Genomic DNA, 5,168 nt, shown 5'->3' with positions numbered 1-5,168 from the left:
AAGTGGTGGGCGGAACCCCCGATGGGTCTGTCCTACGGTGGCAGGGTGGTCCCAAAGAATTGGGAGGCTTCTCACAAGGTTTTATCGCCTGCAAACTTTAGGTATTGTTAAGTTAGAACCCGAATCATACCCGTTTTAGGGGACCAGAATAGGACTATGCTCCACGAGTAGAGAGGTTGAGAACTGCATCCCTCTCATTTCTCATTCTTCTTGAACCAAGTGCAGAATGGATCTACTTTAGCTCAGATATCTCTATGTAAAGTAGGATGTCTAGGACCCGACACTAGAATGCCATTAGGAGACCTTGACCACCAGGAACCCAAATTTTAGGTCAATCTTAGTGGGTTTAGCCAACAATTAGGATAGATCGAGAAGAGTGAAGTGATGCTTTCATTAGAAAATATTTCTCTTTTTACTCACTTGTGAATTGTTGCCACTTCCCGACTTATAAGGCATGGAGCAGGTTCCTCGTATTTCATATCATGTTCAAGACATTTATGAACTTTTCAAGTTATCATAGACTATCTGACGTGATGGGGATCTTGGATGAGCTCTACAACCCCTCACCATTGTATGTGGAAAGGCATTGGACTTGGAGTGCAGGATACTGCTACATAGATGCCAACCAACTCACCTATCTTCAAAACAATGTGAAGAGGCTAAAGTGGTTGGAGGACTTGAAGATTATCAAGTTATTCATATTCCATGAGGCTCATGTGAACTCAATCCTACACATAGAATGCCGCAAGTAGAACAAAACTGGTATATCTATGAGGAGGTGACAGAATTAAAGTTATGGGATGAAACAAACGTCATGGCTATCAAAAACATGGATTTCTTGAACTTTCCATGATCTATAGCTTCTTGAGAATCCATTCCCCCAATCTATATTACTATTCTGTCTCTGTAGTTAAATCCAACAAGGAATTATTAACTTGGCGGTGCTAATGTATCACTTGAAAAAAAAATCATCATAGTCGATCTCTACCTATTCCCAAATAATTGTACTTGAGGCTTATGCTTCTTTATGGATAGATAAGAATTTTATGTTCATTCAATTTGTTGCATAGCAGCAATGAAAAATAATATGCGCATTGATTTAAGTTGTGTAGGGATGTGTAAATGTAATCCTAACACGAAAATTTTAAATTGGTGACCAGATACAACCCCAAATGTAGAACTAGAATCATGTTCCCACACTAAGCCCGATAGAGGCACAAGAGAAGAAGTTTCTTCTCAAACAAATTAAACCACCGAAATTTGATAGAAAAGGGAAGACTATTAAAGCTGATGTTGAAATATGGATTGAATCCAAGGAGGACTATTTCAGTGTGGCAGGAACAACACCTGTGAACCAAGCCATGATTACCAAGCTCAAGCTCACCAGCAAAGCTAGACTGTGGTGGAAGCAGTGGTGTAAAGACCAAGTAGTCACGGAAAGCACAATAACCTGGGATAAACTAAAGGAAGTAGTGTAGGGAAGGCACATGCCACCTACATACAGAACTCAGAAGATGAATGAGTTCTTTAAATTGAAACAATTGGGCCTGTCTCTAGAGGGATACTACTCAATGTTCGTCTCCTTGCTAAAATACGCCTTGACAATGAGTATCCCCCCACAAGTCTCAAAGTTCTGTGATGGGCTGAACCCACCAATGAAAACTCGGTTGGAATCAATGCGTCCTCTGAATTTTCAATATGCATTGATAAGAGCAGGACCTATTGCCCAAGAAGTCCCCAAACCTTGGTCTTACAAAGACCATAATCGAGGGATGTCAAAAGCTCATATTAAAAGGGTGCAAGGACAGAGTCAAGGCCAATGGAAGAAGTTGAGAGCAAATGAAATCAGTGACTCTGTCTCCACTCAAAGAAGTGATCAAAGCCTGTGTTGTTTTCACTGGAATGAACCTAGGCACTTCAAAAGCGAATGTCCCAAACTTGGTGGTGATCACCATCAAGGGAAATTTGGTGGCCAAGCCAAGGCTACTTGTAGCCACGGTCATGTAGCATTGGGAAGGGTAAAAACTTTCAATATTACCACTAAAGGAATCAATGAAAAAGAAAATCTGTCCATGGAAGGTGAGATTGAGAGGGCAACCGTTCATACTGCTCTCCATAAAAAGGGGCCAAACTGCCAATTCTCGATGATTCAAACACCATTGAACTACTAGGGGAAATTCAAAACCCCGATTGACTATGGCATCACTCATTCTTTCATTTCATGAGCCTGTGCAAGAAGTTTAGGAATAACCACTGTAGTTGCATCCACTTTGCTTGTCAAACTAGAAAATGGGTGAGAAATGGCTTGCACTAGACAAACAGCTAAGGTGGAATTCCTACTCGGAAACAAGCCCACATCTGTTAAGTTAAGGGTAATGAATCTAGGAGTCCATGAAAGCCTACTCGGGATGGATTGGATAATCCCCAATGTTTCTCACATTCAAGGTTCAAGTCTCCTTTCGGAATCCTAAGGGTGAGCTAGTAACAACACAAGGAGAAGCAAGTAAACCAATGATCCAGCTAGCTAAGGCAACGTGAATAGTTCAAGGAATAAGGAAAGGATTACCTGTCTACGTGATCAAGCTAAAAAAACCAGATCATGTAGAGGACACCAATGAAGAACCATCATGGTTTAAAGAATATGTGGATGTGTTCCCACAAGAATTGTCAAAATTACCACTACCTAGGGAAGTGGATCATGAGATTAAGCTAATACCAAGAGTTGCACCACTTGCAAAAAGGCCCTATAAGATGTCCATTCCTAAAGCTATTGAGTTAAAGGAACAACTCAAATAGCTACTGGACCAAGGACATATGCCCCAATAGTTCTCCTTGTTGGGGGGCTCTAGTCTTGTTCTAAAAGAAGAAGGATGGTACACTTTGCCTTTGCATCAATTCTAGAGGCGTGAACCAAGTAACCATCAAAAATAAATATCCTATTCCAAGGATATATGAGTTTACTTGATTGACTACAGGGAGCAAAAATCTTCTCCAAGATTGATTTGAGGTCAGAGTACTATCAAATCTGTGTCAAGGATGAGCATATTCCAAAGAGGCATTCAATACCAGATATGGTCATTTTGAATTCACAGTAATGTTTTTTGGATTAATGCCCGTGCTACCTTTAACTGGCTAATGTAGGACATTTTTAGACCATATCTTGATGATGTACTTTTATTTTTTGATGACACCTTGGTTTATTCCAAGGAAGAGGAGGATCATGAATTCCAAGTTTGCATTGTCCTTGAGACCATGAGGACTCATAAGATCTATGCTAAGAAGAAAAAGTGTGCCTTCCTCAAGAGGAAAATCAAATATCTTGGATTTATTGTGTCAAATGAAGGTATCTTTGTAGACCCTACAAAGGTTAAGGATGTTCAAGAGTGGACTCCACCAACTACTGTTAAGGAAGCGCGTAGCTTTCTTGGATTAACAGGTTGGTACAAGATTTTCATTAAGGACTATGCCTTAATTGCAACACCCCTTACAAATTTTCTAAAAAAGCAAGTTGCCATAGTGTGGACGCCCATTGGACAATCAAGTTTTGATCAACTCAAGCATACCTTAGTGATAGCACTGATTCTGAAACTCCTTGACTTAAGCAAGGAATTTTAAGTTTTCACGGATGCTAGCTCACTTGCACTAGGTTGTGTACTAAAGTCAAAAGGATATACTATACCCTATTCCTCAAGGAAGCTAAAAACCCATGAAATGAATTATGCCACCCATGACCTAGAGCTGTTAGCAGTTATTCATGCTCTCAACCTTTGGCAACATTACTTGCTTGGTAACAAGTTCTCTTTGGTCACGGACTATAAGAGCCTTAAATGGATCTTCACCTAGACCGACCTCAACATGTGACAATGTCGATGGATTGAAGTTATGCAGGAGTATGATTTTGAGATCAGGTATCCACCCAGCAAAGAGAATGTGATCACTGGCACCCTAAGTCAAAAGGCATTCCTCAACTCTTTTATCATGGAGGAACCCTCAAGGGCAGAATCATTGGCAGCTATGGTGTTAATGCCTAGTGATCCACGGTTTTTACAACCCAGATTACTACCACAAAATTTGGCCAAAACCCCTATCAAGAGCTTACTATATCACTTTGGGTTTACTCTTTAAGCACTAGGTATGCTACATTGCTTCTCGATTATGATAACTCTAGTAAATGGGGGGAACAAGTTCTTAGGAGACATGTCAATGTAAAGGGTAAAAGGGATGGTTATCTTAGTGAAGATGGAAATGGATTACACCTAGGAGTTGAGTGAGTGCATAGATTTTTCAAAGGACTAGCCTCCAACTACACATGGGCTCAGCCTACATCACTAAGATTTGGAATCTATCACCATCATTAGAGGACACCTCACCCTAGCACACAAGTCAATATCCACATCATGGTGTCACTTGGATCTTGCACAAAAGCTTACAAGCATGGACCCCTTTTGTCACATGCTTATATGTATTTATATATATATGGGGGACTAAAGTCAAAGCAGCTTTTGGAAGCCATTTTTTATAATCTCAATAACTCCTAAGAAAAAGTGAATTTCAAGGAAATTCTTGCGCTGGCCGATCGGTTTTGACCTAGTCTACAAAGTTGCAGAGAAATTTTTTTCAGATTCTTCACGGATTTGAAGTTACGAAGGCGCAGATTGCTGGCTACATGCAATTTACTTCTCTCTTTCACCACACCAACTTTCCATTCTATCCTTCTTGTCAATATATTATAATAATGCGCTTTGGGCACCCATCTCTTGTAATCTAGCTCCATTTCTCTATTTTGTCTACCACCACCCTTGGCTTCTTGCATGATGACCAAGGTGGGGACTTATCCCATCCACTATTCTCCATATTTTCAAAGATGCCATACATCATCTAAGATTATGTTAATCAAGAATATTAGCATAATATAATCCCTCATGGAGGCTATATAAAGAGCCCATGGAGAATGAAGGGGGAAGGACAATGACAAGCCCATGAGAGCACTCTAGAATACTCTCATGCTAGTCCATCTCTTTGAGGTGAGCTATGAGTGAGTTCTTTTATTATGTAGCATAATGGCAAGCTTTCTCTACCTCTTCTCCTATTATCTTCCTCTCTTCTCATCTTCTCATTCCATTTAGCATGATGTCAAGTTTCCTCTACCTCTTCTCCTCTTGTCTCCT

This window comes from Lygodium microphyllum, chromosome 25, assembly GCF_053477565.2.
Source record: "Lygodium microphyllum isolate KBCC chromosome 25, Lygodium_microphyllum_v1.1.10, whole genome shotgun sequence".
NCBI classification, from domain to species: Eukaryota; Viridiplantae; Streptophyta; class Polypodiopsida; order Schizaeales; family Lygodiaceae; genus Lygodium; species Lygodium microphyllum.
This window is presented reverse-complemented; position numbering follows the sequence as displayed.